Here is a 27,776-nt window from a genome sequence, read left to right as displayed (position 1 = left end):
GGCATTATAAAGCCCGTGTTAACTGTTAATGCAAGTCAGTCCTTCTAAAGCCTTTTATCCTCAACTGCTATTTAATTTGCTCATACTCCCTATCATTAACTACTGTTTAGTTTGTTGTTTCTATCAAAATGCATGTTCGTAACAACCGTAAGTTCCAAGTTTTACTTGTAAAACCAAATTCCTTATTCATACCATGCACATTACTCGATACTCCCTATATGTATGCTTATTTTTGTGGATCTATAATCCAGTGTGTGGTGAAGCAACCCACGTTTGCACCTTGTCATCTCCTATTTTATCTATACCTACTAATAAAGCAAGGTGCGTTTCGCCAAATTTTTCATCCGTTCACCGCTGAAAATAATTTTTTTCCTATCCGAGTTGGTACTAAATTTATATATGTTTGTCTGCTAGAAAAAGTATTTTCGTACATGGGCCGCATGCTATGGCCCAGCAAAGCAAGCCTACTTATTTTTCTACCCACGCACTTGGGAAAATTCTATTTTCCGCGCAGGGCGGGAAATAGTTGAGATCCCACAGGGCAACCAATATTGGGCTGGCCAATTTTTCTTTTTATCTGTATTTTACTTCTATTTTTATTCTTATTTTCGTATCTCTTTTTTTCCTTCCAAGTTTATTTTTCTTTTAGAATTTATTTCTTAAATTTAAAATCCTCAAAAAATGTTCAGAATTAATTTTTTTTGGAAAATGTTCAAAATTCCAAAAATTTATTGCTATTTCGAAAAATATTCTGAACTTGCAAAGGGGTTCCCATTTTTTCAAAAAATATTATTAAATTTTTCGAGATGTCTAAAAATCAAGTAGCATTTAAAAAAACCTCCAAATTCGAAAAATATACTTGTTTTAGTGAAATTTTTACAATAAAAATGTTCACAAATTTAAATAATTTTCATTTTTAGTTGGATTTCGCACAGGACAACCAATAATAGGTTGGCTGAATTTTCTTTATTTCTGTGTTTTACTTCTATTTTTATTCTCCTTTCCTATCTCCTTTTTCCCTTCCAAGTTTGTTTTTCTTTTAGAATTTATTTCGTAAATTAAAAATTCTCAAAACAAGTTCAGACTTAAGAATTGTTTTTTTGAAAATGTTAAGAATTCCAAATTTTTTGCTATTTTAAAAAAATATTCGGAACTTGCAAAATGGTTCCCATTTTGTCAAAAACAATTATTGTTTTTAAAAATAGTTTGAGATGTCTAAAAAGGAAATAGCATTTAAAAAATGCTCCAAATTCGAAAAATATTCTGTTTTACTGAAATTTTAATAATTAAAAATAATGTTTTGTATGAAAGATACACATTTTCTAAAAATCTTAAGAATTTTGAAAATATGTTCCCTTTTTAAAAAATGTTCACAAAGTCAAATAATGTTAATGTTTTTATAAAAAATGGTGTTTTGAGAAAATATTTGTGAATTGAAAAAGATGTTTCCTTTCATATTTTGTTTGCGTATTAAAAAGTGTACATTATTTTCAAAAAATTATTCCAAATTTAAAATATTGTTCATACCTTAAAGTCCCCTCGATTGGAAGGATTGAAAAGAAAAGTAGATTGAATAACTCATGGGTCTTCCCCGACGTACGATGACATAACAAAACTCTTAAACGCCATCGATTAATGAATGAAAAAATAGCGGATTGATTCCTCCACACGCTGCGAAACCGAGGAGCTAATCGTTTCATTTTTTCTTGTGCACATAGGGTTATGTTTGCACAGATAACTCTCACTGGCTTTAAATGCATACTATTTTATCTCCCGTTGCAACGCACGGGCATATGTGCTAGTCTTACTAATGTGGCTGATGATATGAACAACATGCCATGCATATTAACCAAAATAGATACAATGATTGTCTTTTCCCTTCATCTATGCTTGTTATGTTGACATGGTAATCCAGTAGTGTGGTGAAGCTCCCCGCATTATGAACAATGCCAAATTATGTTATTGATATTTTGAACTTACTCTTTTTTTTCAAATTTGAAATTTAATGGAATTGACAGCATACTTATGATCTTTGTTTATACACATGCAAAACCAGTCATCTCTCTGCTTGTTTCAGGGTGATATGCCTAATGGCATGCACAAGTCTGCTGAAGGCTGTGAGACAAACCCAACATATATTGCAGCAAAGAAGACAAAACATCTTGAAAATAGCGAGACAACCCCAAAGTCTTGTCTTGATGCAGTGTTCAAGTTACTTGAGACTATGTAACGCCCTCGATGCAGCTATATCTCCTACGTGTCGAAGCACGACTTAGAGGCATAACCGCATTGAAAGCAATGTCGCAAGTAAGGTAATCTTCACAACAACCCATGTAAATAGATAAAAAGGGGAAAGGTAACATAGTTGGCTTACACTCGCCACTTTACACAAAGTACATAAATAGCATTACATCAACCAATACAATCATGGTCCGACTACGATACCAAAATAAAAGATCAACCCCAACATGCGACATGGTCCCGATCGCCCCAACTGGGCACCACTACTGATCATCAAGGAAAGACACATAGTAACAGCGTGAGTCTTCGTCGAACTCCCACTTGAGCTCAAGCGCGTCATCTGGAATGGAATCATCAGGCCCTGCATCTGGTTTGGAAGTAATCTGTGAGCCACGGGGACTCAGCAATCTCGCACCCTCGCGATCAAGACTATTTAAGCTTATAGGAAAGGCAAGGTAATATGTGGAGCTGCAGCAAGCGACTAGCATATATGGTGGCTAACCTGTTCGGAAAAGAGAGCGAGAAGAGAAGGCAAAGCACGAACGAAGAACTAGAGAACAACTTACGGCAAACATTACTCCAACACTGCGTTCACTTCCCGGGCTCCGCCGAGAAGAGACCATCACGGTAACACACATAGTTGATTCATTTTAATTAAGTTAAAGTTCAAGTTATCTACAACCGGACATTAACAAATTCCCATCTGCCCATAACCACGGGCACAACGTTTGAAAGTTCAAATCCCTGCAGGGGAGTCCCAAATTAGCCCATGACAAGCTCTCACGGTCAACGAAGGATAAACCTTCTCCCGAGACATTCCGATCAGACTCGGTATCCCGGTTCTACAAGACATATTCGACAAGTTAAAACAAATCTAGCAACACCGCCCGAATGTGCCGACAAATCCCGATAGGAGCTGCACATATCTCGTTCTCAGGGCACACTCAGATTGTCCAAACTTCCGGTGGGCCAGGCCAGAGTTGCCCCTAGTGGCCACCGGCGGCTGACGAGGTGGACCAACACTCAGAGGAGCACTGGCCCGGGGGGGTTTAAATAAGATGACCCTCGGGCTCCGGAAACCCAAGGGAAAAAGAGGCCAGGTGGCAAATGGTAAAACCAAGGTTGGGCATTGCTGGACGAGTTTTATTCAAGGCGAACTGTCAAGGGGTTCCCATTATTACCCAACCGCGTAAGGAACGCAAAATCCGGGAACATAACACCGATATGACGGAAACTAGGGCGGCAAGAGTGGAACAAAACACTAGGCAAAAAGGCCGAGCCTTCCACCCTTTACCAAGTATATAGATGCATTAAGATAACAAGATAATATAATGATATCCCAACCAATAAACAATGTTAAAACAAGGAACGATCTCCAATCTTCACCTGCAACTAGCACCTCTATAAGAGGGGCTGAGCAAAGCGGTAACATAGCCAATCAACGGTTTGCTAGGACATGGTGGGTTAGAGGTTTGACATGGCAATTTGGGAGGCATGATAAGCAAGTGGTAGGCATCATAGCATAGACATAGCAAAAGAGCGAGCATCTAACAAGCAAAGATAGAAGTGATTTCGAGGGTATGATCATCTTGCCTGCAAAGTTGTCAGAGTTGACTGGATCCTCGAAAGCAAACTCAACAGGCTCCTCGTTAGAGAACTCGTCTCCCAGCTCTACCCAAACAAGACAAACAAGCAAAAAGGACACAATCAACCACGTGCAAAGCTCAAACAACATGATGCAAACATGGTATGCTATGCGGGATGCGGTATGTGATGCATATGCAAGATTTGACAAGGAATGAATGAACCTGGCCTCAACATGGAAATCCAAGTGTGCCACTGGAAAGGTGAGGTGATTTCGCTTGAAATCGATATAAAGAACACCGGAATCGGAGACACGGTTTGGAAATGGCAAGCAAAACAAATATGGCACCGGTCTGCGATAAACAGCAAGTAGCCATCTAAATGCATCAAGATAATCATGCTATAGCACTCAAACATGGAAACAAAATACATGGCAGGGATCCACTCATAATGCTTGACAAAAGATGAACACTGAGATACGGCCAATTCATCCATTAACAGGTTCAAACAAGCATGGCAAAAGTGCAATTGGTAAACAGGTTTCAGACTTAGTGAAATTAACACAAGCCTGGAATTTCTGATCAGGTAGCACACTTTGGAGCATGAAAACTAGATGCTACAGGAACTTAACATGGCAAAGCAAGGCATGGCATGGAGCTACTCAAAGAGCTTAACAAAAGTCCCTTAGTGACCTTGAGCCAAAAGGGATCAGAAAATACAATTGCAAGGATGTGAACATGGCAAAAACATAATCAGATCTCAGACTTAGAGAAAAACTGGAGCATGCAAATATCTTAACGAGTAGGCATGTTTACGAGCTCCATGCACTCGCTACAGAGCAAGGCATGACAAACTAAGCACACACCCATCAAGAATGCACATTATATAAGCAAGACATGGCAAGAACAACAACATAGCATGCACGGATCAACAACAACATCCTCGGCAAAATCGCTAACAAGTAGACAATCTGCCCAGATTCATGAAATAGCAAAAGTAGAGCTCGATTGACTCAAGCTAGGTTGCCCCATAATTGCAAACAAAGACATGGATGGATAGAGCACCACAAGATTAACAAATCATCCTTACTGATCATCCTCAAAAGAGGCACGGATCACTAGGAAAGAACATGAACATATGGCATATTGATAAAAACAGATCAAGGACTTCGAGAAATTCTAAGTCCCTGAAATCAGCATTAACGAATGCACTACTTTGCAAGCTTGTGCTAGTCACCACACACATCACAAAAATACATAGATAGCACCTCTGTAAAGATGGCAAAACATATAAAAAACACATGTAGAGCTCAGGGGCATATCATGCACACATTAAACATGGCAAAAATGACAAATACCTATTTGGTGCAGCAGATCTGACAATTAACTCAAATAGCTCTCTACCAACAGCATTTCGGGCATCAAGATGAGCTCAAATGAAAATGATGGAATGACATAAAATTATGTACTCTCTGGGATGAACATTTTGATATGCTACACGCGCAAAACGGAGCTACGAATGTGGAGTTACGATGCGTCAAAGTTTGCCAAAAAAATACTAAAACTGGGGAGTTAGAGAAAAATATACCCTCCGGATCTAGGGTTTAGTGTTCACCCGATCCAGGTCCACTGTTCACCGGCGACGAACCGAGGCCGCCGGCGAGAAGCTGCGACGGCGAGGGGAAGGCGAGGCGATGGCCGGAAGGGGGGCGCCGGGGCGCGGTCGGCGAGGAGGGAGACGGTGGCTCGGGGCGGCGCTGCTGGCGTGGTGTTCCGGCCACCGGAGCTTGCGGCGGCGAGGGGAAGGCGAGGCGCGGCCGGGTCGCCAGCGTTGAGGAGCCGCGGCGATCGGCGAGGCGGCTCGGACGCGGCGCGGCAGCTCGGCCACCGGACGCGGGGAGGGCGAAGGCGCGGGGCGGCGCCGGATCTGGGCCGCGGGGGCCTCGCCTGGGCCCGGGCGGGCCGGCGCGGCGGTGGGCAGCGGCGTTGTGGGGCTTGGGGGGCCATGTGGCACTCCCTGATTGGCCGGAGGGGGCGGCGGACACTGTCCGCGCGGGCCAGACACGTCCGTTGCGCGGAGGAGCTGATTTTAGGGTTTCGGGGGGAGAAGAACCGAGAATTTCGGAGGGGGTGCTATTTATAGGCATAGAGGGAGCTAGGAGAGTCCAAATGAGGTGCGGTTTTCGGCCACGCGATCGTGATCGAACGCTCTAGATGATGGAGAGGGTTTTGGTGGGTTTTGGGCCAAAATGGAAGGGTGTTGGGCTGCAACACACACGAGGCCTTCTCGGTCCCTCGGTTAACCGTTGGAGCATCAAACGAAGTCCAAATGGTACGAAACTTGACAGGCGGTCTACCGGTAGTAAACCAAGGACGCTTGGCAAGTCTCGGTCCAATCCAGAAATGTTTAACCCCCACACACGAAAAGAAGGTAAGAATGACCACCGGAGGAGATAGGAGCGCTGGAATGCAAAACGGACAACGGGGAAAATGCTTGGATGCAAGAGGCGAACACGTATGCAAATGCAATGCACATGATGACATTATATGAGATGCATGACAACGACAACAACACACGGAGACAAAAACCCGAACCCGAGGAAATAAAATAACTTAGCGCCGGAAACGACAAGAGTTGGAGTACATATTAGGTAAATTACATCCGGGGTGTTACAACACTCCACCACTACGAAAGGATCTCGTCCCGAGATCTAGGACTGGAAGAACGTCGGGTACTCAGAACGGAGGTGATCTTCGCGTTCCCAGGTGGCTTCACGGTCGGAATGGTGTGACCACTTGACTTTGAGGAATTTGATCGACTTATTCCGAGTCCTGCGTTCAGTCTCTTCAAGAATAGCAACGAGGTGCTCACGATAAGAGAGATCTTCTTGGAGAGCAATGTCTTCGAAGTTGACGGTGCGGTTAGGAGTCTTGAAGCACTTGCGGAGCTGAGAGACATGGAACACGTCGTGCACATTTGAAAAGTTTGAAGGAAGCTCGACTTGATAGGCGAGATCGCCTCTCTTGCTGACAATTTTGAAAGGACCCACGTATCTAGGTGTAACGCCCTCGATGCGGCTATAGCTCCCACGTGTCGAGGCACGACTTAGAGACATAACCGCATTGAAAGCAATGTCGCAAGTCAGGCAATCATTACAACATCCCATGTAATATATAATAAAAGGGGGAGATACATAGTTGGCTTACACTCGCCACGTCACATCAGAGTACATAAATAACATCCATCAAACAGACACTCATGGCCCGACTACGGCGCCAAAATAGAAAAGAACCCAACATGCGACAAGGCCCTGAATCGAACCCCAACTAGGCACCACTACTGATCATCGGGAAAGGAAACATAATAACGCTGAGAGTCCTCGTCGAACTCCCACTTGAGCTCGTACTCGTCACCTGGAGCGGAATCACCTGGACCTGCATCTGGAGTTATAGTATCTGTGAGCCACGGGGACTCAGCAATCTCGCACCCTCGCGATTAAGACTATTTAAGCTTATAGGAATGGATAAGGCAAATATAAGTGGAGCTGCAGCAAGCGACTAGCATATGTGGGGCTAACTTATACGCAAAAGAGAGCGAGAAGAGGAGGCAAGGCGCGAGCGAGAAGCTATAAGAACAACCTGCGCAAGCATAACTCCAACACCGTGTCCACTTCCCGGACTCCGCCGAGAAGAGGCCATCACGGCAACACACTCAGTTGATTCTTTTTAATTAATTAAGGTTTAAGTTATCTACAACCGGACATTAACAAATTCCCATCTGCCCATAACCGCGGGCACGGCTTTCGAAAGTTCAATCCCTGCAGGGGAGTCCCAACTTAGCCCATGACAAGCTCTCACGGTCAACGAAGGAATAGACCTCCTCCCAAGGCGTTCCGATCAGACTCGGTATCTCGGTAACTCAAGACACTTCGACAGGTTAAAACAAGACCAGCAACACCACCCGCTGTGCCGACAAATCCCGATAGGAGCTGCACATATCTCGTTCTCAGGGCACACCGGATAAGCTAAGCGTACGGGAGCCAACGTAACCCAAGTTGCCGAGGGACGGCCCCGCACGGTGCTCTAGTTTGGACCAACACTCAGAGGAGCACTAGCCCGGGGGGGTAAAATAAGATGACCCTTGAGTCTGCAGAACCCAAGAGAAAGAAAAGGCTAGGTGGCAAATGGTAAGACCAATGTTGGGCATTGCTGGACAAGCTTTAATCAAGGCAAAATATCAAGGGGTTCCCATTATAACCCAACCGCGTAAGGAACGCAAAAACCGGGAACATAACACCGATATGACGGAAACTAGGGCGGCAAGAGTGGAACAAAACACTAGGCGAGAGGCCGAGCCTTCCACCCTTTACCAAGTATATAGATGCATTAAGATAACATGGCAATATAATTATATCCCAACAAGTAAATAAACGATGTTCCAACAAGGAACGGCCTCCAATTTTCACCTGCAACTAGCAACGCTATAAGAGGGGCTGAGCAAAGCGGTAACATAGCCAATCAACGGTTTGCTAGGACATGGTGGGTTAGAGGCTCAACATGGCAAATGGGAGGCTGACAAGCAAATGGTAGGCATCGTAGCATTGGCATAGCAAGAGCGAGCAAACTAGCATAGCAAAGATAGTAGTGATTTCGAGGGTATGATCATCTTGCCTGCACAGTTATCAGAGTTGACTGGATCCTCACAAGCAAACTCAACGGGCTCCTCGGTAGCGAACTCGTCTCCCGGCTCTACCCAACAAGACAAACAAGCAACAAGGATACAATCAACCACGTGCAAGACCAAGCAATATGATGAAATGATGATATGCTATGCGGGATGCGATGCGGGATGCAAAATGCAAGTTATGACAGGAAAAACATGAACCTGGCCTCAACTTGGAATTCCAAGGGTGCCAATGGATAGAGGGGATGAAATCGCTTGAAAATGATATAAAGATCATTGGAATCGGAGTTACGGTTTGGAAATGGCAAGCGTTTTAAGATATGACACCGGTCTGCGATATACAGCAAGTAGGCATCTAAATGCAACGAAAAGAACATGCTACAGCCACCAAACATGACAACAAAATACATGGCAGGGATGCCCACAAGATGCTTAACAAAAGACTAGCACTGAGCCACGGCCAAATCATCCATTAAGAGGTTCAAACAAGCATGGCAAAAACGCAAATGCAAAATAGATTCCAGACTTAGTGAAATTAACACTAGTCTGAAATTTCAGATCACGATGCTCTCTTCGGAGCAGCAAAACAACATGATACATGACCTGAACATGACAAGTAAGAACATGGAATGGAGCTACTCAACAAGCTTAACAAAAGACCCAAAGTGACCTGGGGCCAAAAGGGTTCACAAAATATATTAACGGGCACACGAACATAGCTAAAACACAATCAGTCTTCAGACTTAGTGAAAACTGAGACATGCTGAACTATAACTCACGAAGGCATGTAAACGAGCTCGATGCACTCACCACGGTGCAAGTCATGGCAAGGCAGGCATACACCCATTAAGAAGGCACAAAATAAAAGCTAGACATGGCAAGAACAATGGCATAGCATGCACGGATCAACTACAACAACGCCGGCAAAATCGCAAACGAGTTGACGATCTGCCCAGATTCACCATGAAGCAAAAGTAGAGCTCGATTGACGCAAGCTAGGGGGCTCCATAATTGCAAACAAAGACAAGGATGGATATAGCATAACATGATTAACAAAACTCCTTTACTGATCATCCTCAAAAGAGGCACGGATCACTAGGAAACAAGCTGAACATATGGCACCATGAACTAAAATATCCCAGACTTAGTGAAAACAACTAAGTCCCTGAAAACAGATTTACCGGGTGCCTCAATTTGCAAGCTTGCAAAAGTCACCACACACATCCTAAAAATGCATGGGTTGCACCTATGGAAAGAAGACAAAATTCTTAACAAAACATATGAAGGACTCACAGGCATAGAATGCACACAATAATCATGGCAAAAATGACAAAAGTCTAAGATGAACTAGCAGATCTGACAATTAACTCACGAAGCCTCCTTCTAACAGCATTTTGGGCACCAAGATGAACTCAAATGAAAATGATGCAATGGAATGGAATGATGCAATCGTCGAGGCGAACATTTTGATATATCATATGTCCAAAACGGAGCTACGGATGCAAAGTTACGGCAGGTCAAAGTATGCATGAAAAACTAGGGTTAGGGACGAAAAAAGTCAACCGAGAAGTCTCCAGATCTGGATCTGGCACAGATTACAAGGATCGCCGGTTTTACTGTAGCCCGCCGGAGACCTTCGTGGCCGGAGAGGAAGGAGAGGGCAGGGGCGAGGCCGGCCTTGGCGCGGCTCCCGAGGACGGCGGCGGCTTGGACGGGGCGGCGCCGGCGGCGAGGGGCGGCCGGGCGCGGGCGGCGTGGCGGCGAGGCGGCGCCGGCAGCGAGCGCGCGCGGCGGCTCCGGGCTCCTTCGGCGGCCGGACGCGAAGAGGAGGGCGGCGCCTGGGCAGACGGCGGCGGGGCAGAGGACTGGGCCGCGGGGGCCCGCGTCGGGCTCGGCGGGCCTCGCGGCGGCAGCGGCGAAGCGGTCCCGCGAGGGACACGTGGCGGCGGACGGTTGGTGCGGGCGGAGGCGGAGGACGTTGTCCGGCCGGGGCGGACACGTCCGTCGGCGCGGATCTGTTTTTTTTTAGACTAGGGTTTGGAGGGGGAAGACGAGATCCGAAAATGGAGGGGGTAAATATAGGCATAAGTAGAGCTAGGAGAGTCCAAATGAGGTGCGGTTTTCGGCCACATGATCGTGATCGAACGCTCTAGGACATGGAACAGAGTTTGGTGGGTTTTGGGCCAAATTGGAGGGGTGTTGGGCTGCAACACACACGAGGCCTTTTCGGTCCCTCGGTTAACCGTTGGAGTATCAAACGAAGTCCAAATGGTACGAAACTTGACAGGCGGTCTACCGTTAGTAAACCAAGGCCGCTTGGCAAGTCTCGGTCCAATCCGGAAATGTTTAATCCCCACACACGAAAGAAAGCTAGAAATGACCACCGGAGGAGAACGAAGCGCCGGAATGCAAAACGGACAACGGGGAAAATGCTCGGATGCATGAGACGAACACGTATGCAAATGCAATGCACATGATGACATGATATGAGATGCATGAAAACGAAAACAACACACGGAGACAAAGACCCGAACCCGAGAAATAAATATAACTTAACGCCGGAAACGGCAAGAGTTGGATACAAATTGGGAAAGTATATCTGGGGCGTTACACTAGGGGCAAGCTTCCCTTTGATACCGAAGCGACGAGTACCTTTCATTGGAGAGACGCGGAGGTAAACATGATCTCCGATCTCGAAAGCCAAATCACAGTGCTTACTATCATAGTAGCTCTTCTGGCGCGATTGCACGGCTTTGAGGTTATCACGAATGACTTTGCACATTTCCTCTGCCTCTGTGATTAAGTCATTTCCAAGAAGTTGACGTTCACCGGTTTCAGACCAGTTGAGTGGAGTACGGCACTTCCTGCCATATAGAATTTCGAATGGGGCCTTGCCCGAACTTGCTTGAAAACTGTTGTTGTAGGAGAATTCGGCATATGGAAGACAATCTTCCCACTTCATGCTGAAAGAGATCACACAAGCCCTGAGCATATCTTCAAGAATCTGATTGACACGCTCGACTTGACCGCTAGTTTGAGGATGGAACGTTGTGCTGAAGCTGATGTTGTGCCCATGGCCTTCTGAAAAGAATCTCAAAACTTGGAGGTAAAGATGCTGCCACGGTCTGAAGAGATCACCTGTGGAATACCATGCAGAGAGACAATCCGAGAGGTATACAGCTCCGCCAATTGAGCTGCAATGATAGACTCTTTGATAGGCAGAAAGTGAGCCACTTTAGTGAGTTTGTCGATGACAACGAATATAGCATCATTGCCACGCTTGGACTTTGGAAATCCAGTCACGAAGTCCATCTCAATGTGGTCAAACTTCCATTCTGGAATGGCAAGAGGTTGGAGGAGACCAGCTGGCCTTTGGTGTTCTGCCTTCACTCTTCTGCAGACATCACACTCATTCACAAACTGAGCAATCTCGCGCTTCATTCGAGACCACCAATAAGCCTGCTTGAGGTCCTGATACATCTTCGTACTCCTAGGGTGGATGGAGAGGAGTGAATTGTGAGCCTCGTTCATGATAACTTTACGAAGGTCACCTTTGGGCACAACAATACGATTCTCGAAGAAGAGAGTATCCTTGTCATCAAGGCGGTAGCACTTGTACTTGGGTTGACTCTTGGCAATCCCAATCTTCACCTTCTTCACCATAGCATCAAGAAGTTGAGCCTCGTGAATCTGATCTTCCAAAGTAGGAGAGACTTGAAGGTTGGCGAGGAAACCTTGAGGAACAACTTGCAGATTGAGTTTGCGGAAAGCTTCACAAAGCTCGGGTTGGTAAGGCTTGATTATCAGACTGTTGCATTAAGCCTTCCTGCTCAATGCGTCAGCAATCACATTGGCCTTGCCTGGAGTATACTCGATACTTGTATTATACTCTTGAATCATTTCGACCCAACGAGTCTGCCTGAGGTTGAGATTAGGCTGAGTGAAGATGTACTTGAGACTCTTGTGGTCAGTGAAGATGTCCACTTTTCTTCCCAATAAGAGATGTCTCCAAGTCAAAAGAGCATGCACAACTGCCGCCAACTCGAGGTCATGAGTGGGGTAGTTCTTCTCTTTGGGCTTCAACTGGCGAGAGGTATAAGCCACAACTTTCTTCTCTTGCATCAACACTGCACCAAGACCTTGAAGAGAGGCATCACAGAAGACCTCAAACGGTTTGGATTCATCAGGAGGAGTCAGAACTGGAGCAGTGACCAATTTCTCTTCCAAAGTGTTGAAAGCGATGTCACATTCCGGAGACCAAACGTACTTGACGTGCTTCTGGAGAAGGTTTCAAAGAGGCTTCGCGATCTTTGAAAAGTTCTCAACGAACCTTCGACGGTAGCTTGCGAGACCGAGGAAGCTACAGAGTTGCTTCATGTTCTGAGGTGGTTCCCAATTCACAATTGCAGACACCTTCTCAGGATTCACCGCAATGCCCTTGGTAGAGATGATATGCCCAAGATAAAGAACCTCATCGAGCCAAAACTCACACTTTGAGAACTTGGCATAGAACTGATGTTCCCTGAGCTTATCGAGCACCAAACGCAAGTGCTTGGCATGATCTTCCTTGTTCTTCGAAAAGACCAGAATGTCGTCGAGATAGACCAAAACAAAGTCATTTGTGTAGGCATTGAAGATGAAGTTCATCATGCGAGAGAAAGTCGGAGGAGCGTTGACGAGGCCAAAAGACATGACAGTGTATTCGTATGAACCATAGCTTGTTCTGAAAGCCGTCTTGGGAATACCTTGCTCACGAATTCGAATCTGGTGATAGCCCATACGGAGATCAAGCTTGGAGAATACTTGGGCACCTTTGAGTTGTTCGAACAGCTCGTTGTGGGTACTTGTTCTTGATAGTCTTCTTGTTCAATGGACGGTAGTCAACACAAAGTCGGTCCGTTCCATCCTTCTTCTTCACAAAAAGTACTCCACAATCCCACGGAGAAGAACTAGGTCGGATAAGACCCATTTGCTCTTGAATATCGAGTTGCTTCTTCAGCTCCTTCAACTCTTCAGGTCCGAGCTTGTAAGGACGCTTGCAAACAGGTTCCGTGCCAGGCTCAAGATCGATGACGAATTGAACTGGCCGGTGCGGAGGCATTCCTGGAAGCACTTCTGGAAAGACATCTTGATATTCGCAAACGACTGGAATTTGAGAGATAGCATCCAGTTCACCCTTCTCATTGAGAGAAAATAGGCGGATGGTATTATCCCGAGCGGCAAAGACAATTACATCCTCAGACGAATGAGTCAATTGAATCTGCCTGGCTGCACAATCAAGCTGAGCCTTGTGCTTAGAAAGCCAATCCATCCCGAGAATAAGATCAATGTCCGAGTTACCAAGGACCATTGGAGAAGCCAGAAACTTGAAATCACCCATCATGATAGAAATATCCGGAATCTCGTGGTTAGCGAGCAAACATTTACCTGGAGAGACAACTGCTAACGGTTTATGCAAAGCTTGGGAAGACAACTCATGCTTAGATGCAAAAGGTCTCGAGATGAAACAATGCGATGCACCAGTGTCAAAAAGTACTTTTGCAGGAACATCATTAACAGGAAGGTTACCCATGATGACATCTGGCGAGTCCTCTGCCTGAGCTGCATTCATCAAGTTGACCTTGGCGTGCTTGGGGTTTGCTTGACCATAGCTGTACTTGCCGATCTCACAGGAGGAGGAGGAGGGAGACGCCTCTGATTGAAGCATTTGTTGGCATAGTGACCCTTCTATTGGCACTTGTTGCACGTGACCTCTGAAAGCGGACGGTGATACGGAGCACTCGATCTTGGAGCTTGAGACGAAGTCTTGTTTTGAAAGCCAGGGTTGGGTGGGTGGGAAGATCCACTGCCACCTTTGCTCTTCTGTTGAAACGGCTGACGGAACGGAGGAGGAGGAATCCAATACTTCTGCTGCTTGGCCACTTGAGTAGAGGAAGAAGGAGTAGCATCTCTGACTCACTTCTTGGAGGCATCACACTTTAGTTGAGCAGCCTCTTGCTTCAATGCCATGTTGTAAAACTCATCATACCTCCTGGGCTCAAAGAGAACAAGAGCTAGCTGGATTTCTTCTCTGAGACCACCCCTGAACTGATATATCATGCTCTTGTCGTCAGGGACGTCCTGCTTAGCAAAGCGGGAGAGCTTCTGAAACAACTTGTTGTAGTCATAGACAGACAAAGAGCCTTGCTTCAGGTTGCGGAATTCCTCACGCTTGCTTTCAACCACGCTCTAAGGAATATGATGAGCTTTGAAGTCTTGACGGAATTCATCCCAGGTAATCACACGGCCTCCTCTGGAATCTTTGTACTGCTGAAACCATTCTACAGCTTGGTCTTTGAGTTGGAAGGAAGCGAACTTGACAAAGTCCTCAGGCCTGACGTTACTGCACTCGAAATGCTTGCACAAGTCCACGAGCCAATCGTCAGCATCAGTTGCCTCAACACAATTGTTGAAGGTCTTTGGCTGGTTAGCAAGGAACTGGTTGAGTGTAGCAAAGTGATTCTGATTGTTGCCTTGGTTTGCTTGGTTGCGCTCTTGAAGAATTTGCATGATCAACTGCGTGTTTGCATTGGTAGCGGCCATCACAGCTTGCCATGCCTCCGGAGGAGGAGGTGGTGGTGGCGGATCAGGATTCGGAGTCGTGCACGTTGGAGGAGCCATCCTGAAGAGGTTGACATCCATTAGCACATTGACAGATAAGATTGAAGCTGAATCAAGCGGGTAGAAATTGCAACATATAGTCTTCACATCCGAACAAAATGAACGAATGCATTCCAATTGAAATGGTCACATATCCATAAATTGAGAAGCCACTTAGAATTTAGGTAGAGGAATAAATCAACAAGGTACGGAGCAAGAACGAATACTTGGTAAAGATCACCCAATCTCAAACCAAATATCCGTGGAAGAAGAACTAGAGCTACAAGAATTCCCACCTATGAAACTCCCGAACCTTTCCGGTTATGCAATTAGGTGTTGGGGATACAGGGGAAGCATAATATCTCACCCAAATCTAGAAAATCCTACATCCAGCTGTATCCATCCTTCAACACATAACCGAGAAAACTTTGGAAATCGTCTACCTCAACCTTCGAAAAGCATCCATTATACAAGTTATGGCAATACTCCCGAACTCCCGCCCCAGTACTGGGTGCGTCGAGGTTATCTCACCAACAACTGCATAAAAGAGATTTTCGATGTCGGCGAACTAAACTCAGGTATTCCAGAACTGCAACGATAAAATTGTGACGACAACACCTTGGAGCTCAACTCCCCGGGACATTGCCACAGCCCCTAAATGACAGGAGGCACCAAGAACAATGTTCTCGTCACAAATCGATCGGAACGATTCCAAGATACCCGCGTGATCCTAAAATTTTTTTAGTGAAATTTGAGAAGAGAAGAGTCAAAACTCTACGTCAGGATGCCTTACCAGAGAGATGAAGGGACTGGGGAGTAAAAAGAATTCGTAAACTCTCCGATATATAATTCCTAAACGACTCAAAACATTTTTTCTAGACTCAACAACGGCTGCTAATTCGATCAAGAAGTGGGGGCTCCTAAGGTCGGGGAAGGCTCTGATTACCAACTTGTAACGCCCTCGATGCGGCTATATCTCCTACGTGTCGAAGCACGACTTAGAGGCATAACCGCATTGAAAGCAATGTCGCAAGTAAGGTAATCTTCACAACAACCCATGTAAATAGATAAAAAGGGGAAAGGTAACATAAAGTACATAAATAGCATTACATCAACCAATACAATCATGGTCCGACTACGGTACCAAAATAAAAGATCAACCCCAACATGCGACATGGTCCCGATCGCCCCAACTGGGCACCACTACTGATCATCAGGGAAAGACACATAGTAACGGCGTGAGTCTTCGTCGAACTCCCACTTGAGCTCAAGCGCGTCATCTGGAATGGAATCATCAGGCCCTGCATCTGGTTTGGAAGTAATCTGTGAGCCACGAGGACTCAGCAATCTCGCACCCTCGCGTTCAAGACTATTTAAGCTTATAGGAAAGGCAAGGTAATATGTGGAGCTGTAGCAAGCGACTAGCATATATGGTGGCTAACCTGTTCGCAAAAGAGAGTGAGAAGAGAAGGCAAAGCATGAACGAAGAACTAGAGAACAACTTACGGCAAACATTACTCCAACACCGCATTCACTTCCCGGACTCCGCCGAGAAGAGACCATCACGGTAACACACACAGTTGATTCATTTTAATTAAGTTAAAATTCAAGTTATCTACAACCGGACATTAACAAATTCCCATCTGGCCATAACCGCGGGCACGGCTTTCGAAAGTTCAAATCCCTGCAGGGGAGTCCCAACTTAGCCCATGACAAGCTCTCACGGTCAACGAAGGATAAACCTTCTCCCGAGACATTCCAATCAGACTCGGTATCCCGGTTCTACAAGACAACTTCGACAAGTTAAAACAAATCCAGCAACACCGCCCGAATGTGCCGACAAATCCCGATAGGAGCTGCACATATCTTGTTCTCAGGGCACACTCAGATTGTCTAAACTTCCGGTAGGCCAGCCTAGAGTTGCCCCTGGTGGCCACTGGCGGCTGACGAGGTGGACCAACACTCAGAGGAGCACTGGCCCGGGGGGTTTAAATAAGATGACCCTCGGGCTCCGGAAACCCAAGGGAAAAAGAGGCTAGGTGGCAAATGGTAAAACCAAGGTTGGGCATTGCTGGAGGAGTTTTATTCAAGGCGAACTGTCAAGGGGTTCCCATTATTCAAGGCAAAATCCGGGAACATAACACCGATATGACGGAAACTAGGGTGGCAAGAGTGGAACAAAACACTAGGCAAAAAGGCTGAGCCTTCCACCCTTTACCAAGTATATAGATGCATTAAGATAACAAGATAATATAATGATATCCCAACCAATAAACAATGTTCCAACAAGGAACGATCTCCAATCTTCACCTGCAACTAGCAACGCTATAAGAGGGGCTGAGCAAAGCGGTAACATAGCCAATCAACGGTTTGCTAGGACATGGTGGGTTAGAGGTTTAACATGGCAATTTGGGAGGCATGATAAGCAAGTGGTAGGCATCGTAGCATAGGCATAGAAAAAGAGCGAGCATCTAACAAGCAAAGATAGAAGTGATTTCGAGGGTATGATCATCTTGCCTGCAAAGTTGTCAGAGTTGACTGGATCCTCGAAAACAAACTCAACGGGCTCCTCGTTAGCGAACTCGTCTCCCGGCTCTACCCAAATAAGACAAACAAGCAAAAAGGACACAATCAACCACGTGCAAAGCTCAAACAACATGATGCAAACATGGTATGCTATGCGGGATGCGGTATGTGATGCATATGCAAGATTTGACAAGGAATGAATGAACCTGGCCTCAACTTGGAAATCCAAGTGTGCCACTAGAAAGGTGAGGTGATTTCGCTTGAAATCGATATAAAGAACACCGGAATCAGAGACACGGTTTGGAAATGGCAAGCAAAACAAATATGGCACCGGTCTACGATAAACAGCAAGTAGCCATCTAAATGCATCAAGATAATCATGCTACAGCACTCAAACATGGAAACAAAATACATGGCAGGGATCCACTCATAATGCTTGACAAAAGATGAACAGTAAGCTATGGCCAATTCATCCATTAACAAGTTCAAACAAGCATGGCAAAAGTGCAATTGGTAAACAGGTTTCAGACTTAGTGAAATTAACACAAGCCTGGAATTTCAGATCAGGTAGCACACTTTGGAGCATGAGAACTAGATGCTATAGGAACTTAACAGGGCAAAGCAAGGCATGGCATGGAGCTACTCAAAGAGCTTAACAAAAGTCCCTTAGTGACCTTGAGCCAAAAGGGTTCAGAAAATACAATTGCAAGCATGTGAACATGGCAAAAACATAATCAGATCTCAGACTTAGAGAAAAACTGGAGCATGCAAATATCTTAACGAGTAGGCATGTTTACGAGCTCGATGCACTCGCTACAGAGCAAGGCATGACAAACTAAGCACACACCCATCAAGAATGCACATTATATAAGCTAGACATGGCAAGAACAATAACATAGCATGCACGGATCAACAACAACATCCTCGGCAAAATCGCTAACAAGTAGACAATCTGCCCAGATTCACGAAATAGCAAAAGTAGAGCTCGATTGACTCAAGCTAGGTTGCTCCATAATTGCAAACAAAGACATGGATGGATAGAGCACCACAAGATTAACAAATCATCCTTACTGATCATCCTCAAAAGAGGCACGGGTCACAAGGAAAGAACATGAACATATGGCATATTGATAAAAACAGATCAAGGACTTAGAGAAATTCTAAGTCCCTGAAATCAGCATTAACGAATGCACTACTTTGCAAGCTTGTGCTAGTCACCACACACATCACAAAAATACATAGCTAGCACCTCTGTAAAGATGGCAAAACATATAACAAAACACATGTAGAGCTCAGGGGCATATCATGCACACATTAAACATGGCAAAAATGACAAATAGTTATTTGGTGTAGCAGATCTGACAATTAACTCAAATAGCTCTCTACCAATAGCATTTCGGGCATCAAGATGAGCTCAAATGAAAATGATGCACTGAGATGGAATGATGTACTCTCTGAGACGAACATTTTGATATGCTACACGCGCAAAACGAAGCTACGGATGTGGAGTTATGATCCGTCAAAGTTTGCCAAAAAAATACTAAAACTGGGGACTTAGAGAAAAATATACCCTCCGGATCTAGGGTTTACTGTTCACCCGATCCAGATCCACTGTTCACCGGCGAAGAACTGAGGCCACCGGTGAGAGGCTGCGATGGCGAGGGGAAGCCGAGGCGGTGGCCGGAAGGGGGGCGCCGGGGCGCGGTCGGCGAGGAGGGAGACGGTGGCTCGGGGCGGCGCTGCCGGCATGGTGCTCCGGCCACCGGAGCTTGCGGCGGCGAGGAGAAGGCGAGGCGCGGCCGGGTCGCCGGCGTTGAGGAGGCGCGGCGGTCGGCGAGGCGGCTCGGACGCGGCGCGACGGCTCGGCCACCGGACGCGGGGAGGGCGAAGGCGCGGGGCAGCGCCGGATCTGGGCCGCGGGGGCCTCGCTTGGGCCCGGGCGGGCCGGCGCGGCGGTGGGCAGCAGCGATGTGGGGCTCGGGGGGCCACGTGGCGCTCCCTGATTGGCCGGAGGGGGCGGCTGACACTGTCCGGCGCGGGCCGGACACGTTCGGTGTGCGGAGGAGCTGATTTTAGGGTTTCGGGGGGGAGAAGAACCGAGAATTTCGGAGGGGGTGCTATTTATAGGCATAGAGGGAGCTAGGAGAGTCCAAATGAGGTGCGGTTTTCAGCCACGCGATCGTGATCGAACGCTCTAGATGATGGAGAGGGTTGGGTTTTGGGCCAAAATGGAAGGGTGTTGGGCTGCAACACACACGAGGCCTCCTCGGTCCCTCGGTTAACCGTTGGAGCATCAAACGAAGTACAAATGGTACGAAACTTGACAGGCGGTCTACCGGTAGTAAACCAAGGCCACATGGCAAGTCTCGGTCCAATCCGGAAATGTTTAACCCCCACACACGAAAAGAAGGTAGAAATGACCACCGGAGGAGATAGGAGCGCCGGAATGCAAAACGGACAACGGGGAAAATGCTCGGATGCAAGAGGCGAACACGTATGCAAATGCAATGCACATGATGACATGATATGAGATGCATGACAACGACAACAACACACGGAGACAAAAACCTGAACCCGAGGAAATAAAATAACTTAGCGCCAGAAACGGCAAGAGTTGGAGTACATATTAGGTAAATTACATCCGGGATGTTACAGACTAGCAGTCAGACAAGCTCACAGAATTCGCTGTCTGAATCATTTCGACTTCTTGAGTCCAAAGTTCTAGTAGAAAGGCATTCTGCAACTCAACTTCGAATTGAAGTCCTATCTCTAAGAAAGATTGCGAAGAACACCAATGAGAACCTCATTGCTAAACAACTACACCTGGAAGCTATGACCGACATGCTAGGCCGGTCTCACAGCCTTGCTCAGCATCTTGTCCAGTAGTTCCCGCACAAGGTTAACATTTCTTGAGCTGTCCTGGAAGTGGTCTCGGTTCAGTATATTTTGTTACACTGCAATGGTGCCCAGTTTTTGTAATCTGCTTCTTCGTTGCGCTTTATGATCACTAGTGGCGAACTTCGATGCCCACTAGTACCAGAGTAAGTACTACGGGCCTTTGACTGGGCCGGCTTTTTTAACCTATATGGGCCTCTGTTGGGCCCTACCATGTGTTGACGTATCATAGGCATGTCTCCTCCAATGGACGGACGACATCTGGCCCACCGAGGAGAAGACACGTGTATCCTCCTGCCAATGATGATTTTACACGTGGAAAATTCCCATTGGTCCGGGCTGTTAACGGGTTATCGGATCCAAACCAGAACCCGATAGCTTAACGGTAACCCGTTACGGTGGATGCCACGTGTCGGTCACCCTTGACAAAAGCACTTCTATGACGCGTGATTTATCGTCATGGAAGTGGACACTTCCGTGATGATAATTTTGGTGATGTCATGGAACACTTCTACGACAGCACAAGTATGACTATCTATATTCTGTCATAAAATCGTCATGGATGTACATGCATGACAAAAAATGTGACCTACTGTGACAAACACGTATCATCATGGAAGTGTATTTTTTTGTAGTGAGTGCCTGCAAAAAATACCTTGCTGAAAACTGCTTGTCATTTCCTCCTGCTCCTCATTGGGTTCGACACTCTTATCGAAAGGACCATGGTTGATCCCCTATACTTGTGGGTCATCAATAATCCCTCACTAGTAATCAATTTTTCAGTTTGACCGATCAAAGATTCCTACAAATGGGCCTAGTAGATGTTGGCGTGGCTCCTTCCATGTGGAACCAAACATAATTTTGCCATGACGGTGACTGTCACTAACAGTTACCACAATGGTGTTTGAGCAGTCAACGATTTTGACATATGGGCCTAATGATATGATAGCGTGCCTGCTACCAATTGGGTCCGGACGTGTGTAATGTGGCTTCTTACATGCGGCTCCACATGCTCGTGCCGACATGCATAACCGTCACATTTTGTAGGTTCTGTCAATTTGTTTTATGTTGTAATTGGGGGCATATTTGAATAAAATTTGTAATTATTGATAATTTTTATATGAATTTGTGAAAAATTAATTTGTGAATGCAATTTCAGCTCTCGCAGCTATGATTAAATTGCAGACTTGACAATTTTCACAGACTGTTTGAGGGTTGATGATATTGGCGCGCCTTCGGCTCGCTACAGTGCTTGGTATCATTGCCAAGCATTCTACCAGAATAGGTGTAATTTCTATGACTCTTGGTGTTCTTTGTGCTACCTTGACTGTTGATGAATATATCCGAAGTTTTGCCCACAAAGAAAACATACTTTGTATGCAGCATTACCCGAAGAATGCTTTATGTCCGCGTATATCATTTCTATCTACAATATATTATTGATCTCAACTATTCTTTTATATTGATAATTTGAACCACCGGTTTCCTATTGATTTAATAATATAATATATTGTTATAAATATGGCAATATTCACTCCAAAATATTTTTAATGAGTATTAATTATGTCCTATATATAGTCCATGCAAAACAGTCAAAATCCATGGCATGCATGTGAGCCTTATATTTGGATACAAGTTATGGTTGGTGTTCTTTCCTATTGCTTCATTGACACTTGATGGATAGATTGTAGGGTTTTCCTGATTTTTTCCTACTATGTATGTAGTATTGGCTGAAAAGCAATTTATGTCCATGTATATCGTTTAGATCTACAACAAATTATGGATCTTAGTAGTTCTTTTTTATTGATAATCTAAACTACCCAATTTTTTCTACAGTTTTAATAATACAATATACTATTATCAATATGCCAACATTCACTCCACAAATATGCTTAATGACTACTCCCTCTGTCCAGAATTACTGTCGCATAAATGGATAAAAATGGATGTATCTAGAACTAAAATACATCTAGGTACATCTACTTCTCCGACAAGTATTTCCAGGAGGAGAGAGTATTTATTATGGCCTAATTATTGGCCATACCACAAAATTCAAAATCCATGTTATCTTAGCCTTATATTTGGATACAATTTATTGCTTGCATTAATCATCGGTTGCGGCATAAATTTTGCATGCTCCTCATGGCTTTAAATTCTGACAGACGTAGCTACTTTGCTGAATGAGTTTGATACCTCATTCGGAACAAAACATATTTGTATACTTTTTCAGCTACTGAAGTTCTAAGGAAGACGACTACTGAAGTCAAAGGTATTTCTTGAATCTGTTCATATAGTAATGTTTATACGAAGTAAACATCGGGCTTGCGTGAGAAGGAGACGTTGAGAGTAGGGATCTTAATTTTGAAATTTCAAAGTCGCCCTTGTTTGGTCGCTTGCCCCATTGCAGGTGACGGGCGAACCCTAGCCCCTTCTCCTGTAGCCCCCTTCCACATCCTCCCCTCCTACCGCCATCGGCGCCTTGCCCACGCGGTGCTGGTGGCGGCGGGCAACTCTTTCCCCGAGCACACGGCATGGGCCCAGGGGATCCTTCTGGTGGCAGTGTGGCACGGTCGGTGGCGCTCTGGCTCGGGGAGGTGGTTCCCGGTCCTCGGGTGCCTTAGGCATGGCGGCGTGGCCGTTGGTTGCGGGGTGGCATGGTGGTGTTGTAGCTCAGCCGATGGCTCCTGCTAGGCCCAGATCCGGGCCCTTTGGGCCCCATCTGGGTTCAGGCGGGCCACCGAATCTCTGCACGGTGGCAAGGCTCCTTGGAGGTGGAAGTGGGCGGCGGTGGTCTCTGGGCGGTGGCGACGTTGGTAGCCGACGTGCTGCAGCATGGGGGAGGGGACTTCACGAGCCCATCTAGGCCCGGGCGGCCAGTAGGCGCTCGGTTTGTCCTAGCTGCGGCGTCCGGTTGGCTTTTGCATCGACGGTGGAGGTAGTCCCATCCCGCTTGGCTGCGTTGCTGCGGCCTCGGGTCTGTTGTTCCCTCTTCCTTCCTCTAGGCCCCATATCAATGGCCTCAGTTTGGCGATGAGATTGATTCAAGGCCGTGGTGGAGCATGTTGGTGGACGGCAAGATTAGTGGAGCACTCGGATCGTTCGAGGTGGTGAGGATTTTTGGGTAGGGAGAAATCCATATAGGCTCGTGCGGCACCAAGGTGGTGTCGCCTATGAGCGCCGTCGTTCCTTCTTGAAGGGCTTCAGGTATACCCCCTCCCCACTACCCTCCATGTACCAGGGGAAACCCTAGGACTCGTCTAGGCAGCAGCGTCGCTGTCACCTTCCTTCTTGAAGGTGTTGCTTGGTATGCGATGCTTCGGTGTGCTTGGAGCGCGGTGGGACATCTCCATAGGGCGCAACCATTGCCGGTCTTCTTTGTTTCGTCAAGCTGCCGGTGTTAGCATTTGTTTCTATTTCTTTCTCACATTTCAACAAGCATGTTTCACCGCTTTGACTTGTAGAGTTCTGCATGACGGTTCCTTTTATGTACAGTTTTAACTGCTACTTTCAGTTAACCTTCAATTCTACATAGGGGAATAACATTCTTTTTTTATGATAGCAGATTACCATGGACGGAGACAACAGTGGTGTGCACAATGAATTTGACCTCTTCATGACAAGCACACACAACCACCTATTCTAGCACAACCATAGTGATGAGATGGATGACCTGCTTGGAGCCTCTACTATCGTGGGAAACACTGATGATGCCAACGTTGTTGTTGCAGACCACGACAACAATGATGGAGAGACCCATAGTGAGCAGAGAATGGCCACAAGGTGTGCAAAGTATCATCGTCTGCGCAGTGAACAAATCCAACAACTTGAAGCGTACAATACATACTCAATCAATGTTTCTTACCTAGCGAAGATGTGTGCTAATCCATTTTCATTAACGTGATATGTAGTGTGTTCCGGGATTGCCCTTATCCAAATGAGAAACTCCAGAAGGACCTTAGCGAGAGGCTTGGCATGAGTGCCCAGCAGGTCAAGTTTTGGTTCCAAAATAAACGAACCATCAACAAGGTATATACCATTCTTTTCCACAGTTAATTGCATATGGGTCAGCTATGATATGCAGTTATATGCACACTTTGTTCTTAAATAGTACGAACTCCACTGAACATTGTAGCATTGTTTGTCATTTGATCTTACAATCTACTATTGTATTCCCCTCATGAACATGGTATCATACTCTGCTAACCACTAATTAAAATGATGCATACCTGAAATTAATAAATGCAGGGCAAGATGCAGCGGTGGGAGACTCAAAATTGTTGGGTAGAAAACGAAAAGCTGAAAACTGAACGTCAAGCCATCATGTTGCCTATGCAAAACAAGACTTGCCTCAAATGCAGAGGGGTGATGGTACAAACACAGCATACTTCAGAGTTCCAACGCCTATACACCGAGAATATGAGGCTCAAGGAAGAACTCCTACACGCCACTGCCTATCTTAAAGAGGGTCTTCGCCGAAATGGCATGTCGCTCCCATCGGCCCACGACTGACCATACCGTCTTCGGTCTGAGCCAACATTCATTCCGCCGCATGAACTATAGTTTTACTTGGTTCCTCAGCTAGCAAATAATGCGCCATGGTGCGTGTGTACGTACATGACTTGGTCGCTTGTTTATTTATTTCCATAGGCTCTCATGGTTGCTACGTGGGATGGCACGAGATATGGCAATCATGGCAGCAATGTAGGGGTAGTAGGATGAGCGGCTTTGGGATGGCATTGCTGTGAAGCTCGGTCCAACGCCCGTCTTTGTCTCTTTGAGTTTGTAACAGAACATATCAAGTAGATGCCAATAAATAGAGAAAAACAAACATAAAAGTTGCAAGGTGAATGCCGCACAATAACATTGTGTGTGTGTGAGTTCTAACACTTAATGGTATGAGTATGCCATTCATGAGATACCTCTACCATCGATGTTTTTCAGCAACATAAAGTGGTATGAGAGCATTCATCATCTTCTGGAGCCAAGGCTGGAAGTGAACCACAACCGCCACCCACCTCACGCACTCCCGTGTGCATGCACCTGTAGAGTCATGCACGGAGCATGATGAGGAGGATCAATGGATCGTGACAAGTCGTTACTACTAGCAATGACTTCCTCTTTCATTACTTCATCCTTTCCATATCCCTCTCCCTTGTTCGATCTTACTCACCAAATGGCACTCAGTTCATATCTGTAAGTTTGTTCGATCATTGACAAGGTTCAAAGAAAGGGTGGGCCATTCACCATGAAGGCTAAATGCGAGATAGGCTTTACTGGACATTTTCGCTTACAAAGGCGAAGACAATTCCACGTTTTTTAGCCGATTCTCTGAAATTTAAGAAAATTATTGTCACTCAAACTTCCAAAAGTCCTTTTCTTTTAAGCTATAAGAAGTGCAATACTTGGTGAAGGATTCCTTGGGCCCCTCTTGTGCCCGATGGTCTCCTGCATGAATTATGCGAAATGAGAATTTTTGTCACATGTGAATAAGCAAGTGCAGGGCTTCTGCAAGTCCATGGAGCACAACCCAATCAGTGAGCGCAAAGACAGGAGCGCACTGGTGGTGAACCTTTGGCGTGTGACACTACAGATGATGTGCATAGCGGCCTTGCTTCATCACAAAAGTAAATAACATGCCCATCAATATTATCGACCAAGAGATCTTTAACCATAGCAACATTAGGTTCAACTTATTTTTTTCCAGAGGGTCTAGGTGCTCTGATGTTACTTTTTGTTAACCACAGTTGATATTTTAGCATGTTCCTTTATCCTAACAGGAAAAGGTGGTTTCTCCATATAAGCGGTAGGCACAACTGGATCAACATTGTAAATGATAGTTTCATTTTTAACTATAATGGGTTTGTCAATCTTTTCTTTAATAGGGGGTGATATTTAAACCACTTTCTCCTTAGGGAGATCAACATAAATAGAAAATGATTCACAAAATTAGGCTATTATCTCAAAGTCTAGTCCATATTTAGTTCTAAACTTATGAAAAGCATCGGTATCCATAAAAATTTTAACACAATCAAACTCAAGTATAATGCCTGACTCTTTGCCTTTGTCGTGTTTCCAATCTTCAGAGTTGCCTTTAATTATTTCCAGAAGACCCCATCTGAATTCAATAGTTTTCTTCATAAAGGAACCAATAGAAGAAGAATCGAGCATGGTTTGATCATTATGAGAAAGCCGAGCATAAATATTATGTAAGATAATTTTCCTTGAGAGTTCATGATTGGGGCATGTGTACATCATGTACTTAAGCCTCTCCAAAGCTCGAGCAATGCTTTCTCCTCCAGAATGGTGTCGTGCCGCATAGCGGTTTTATGTTTCTTGACAGTTGGACTGGGCGTGCCGCGAGGGTGCGCCCTTTTCCCCTGTAGGGGGAGTTGAGTTGGGACTGATGGTTCCCAGCGGGCTGCCTGAGTTTTCCAGGTGCTCTCCATCGCGCTGTAATTTTGTACGATGGTTGCTAAGTCAGCGAATTTCAGTATGTGGCGGCGATTGATGGCGTTGAGGATTCCTTCGTCTGCGCAATTGTTGTACAACGTTGATATTGTGTCCTCGTCATGGCAATCTTTTACCTTGTCCTTGACAAGGAGGAATCTGGCCCAGAAGTGGTGGACCGTTTCTTGAGACCGTTGTTTTATGCTCATGAGAGAGTCTATATCCGGGTGGGTGGAATTAAATCCGAACCCCGACCTGACCGATTATCCAGAGTCTGACGACCTTTCAGGCTTAACAGTCTGGGTTCTGGAATATCTTATGATTGTTTATGACCGCCGTCCGGTGCAATGTTCGGAGGGCTGGTCACATCCTTTCGCGGGTGGGTATCCGGCTGTTCCTGATCGGCGATCCAAACATAGTATGTCTTCGGTATAGAAGAAGACTCACCGTCCTCCTCCACGACTACCGCAATCTGGTGGGTGACCGGTAGGGTCTCGATTTCTTCTTGATCGGTTTTAGGCCCGATCCAATCGTAGTCTGTGGCTATTCCCAAAGCGGCGATGCGATCTAGGAGCTCGTTCAAAGACGAAAACTCTGTCAGATTCATCTGCTTGGAGTGCTTGGAGTTGATGCGAAGAGGGTTTTCGATGGCCCGAGAGGTCATCGTCGGCTCAATAGCCGAACGGGCGATCATAGTAAAGCTGCCCAACCGGAGGGTTTGGCCTGGGGCCAGAGCTCCCCCGGAGGTGATGTTGTATTTA

The 27,776-nt window shown here is 45.8% G+C and overlaps 1 pseudogene; it reads left to right on the top strand.

The window, feature by feature from the left end:
• Positions 1–24,049: 24,049 nt before the first annotated feature.
• LOC147976301 (homeobox-leucine zipper protein HDG7-like) lies at positions 24,050–25,314 on the top strand (annotated as a pseudogene).
• The last annotated feature ends 2,462 nt before the right edge of the window (positions 25,315–27,776 follow it).

This window comes from Triticum urartu, chromosome 4A (assembly GCF_056163025.1).
Source record: "Triticum urartu cultivar PI428250 chromosome 4A, HENAU_Tu73, whole genome shotgun sequence".
NCBI classification, from domain to species: domain Eukaryota; kingdom Viridiplantae; phylum Streptophyta; class Magnoliopsida; order Poales; family Poaceae; genus Triticum; species Triticum urartu.
Note: the sequence above shows the minus strand (reverse complement) of the source record. Positions and strands in the feature narration are given on the sequence as shown.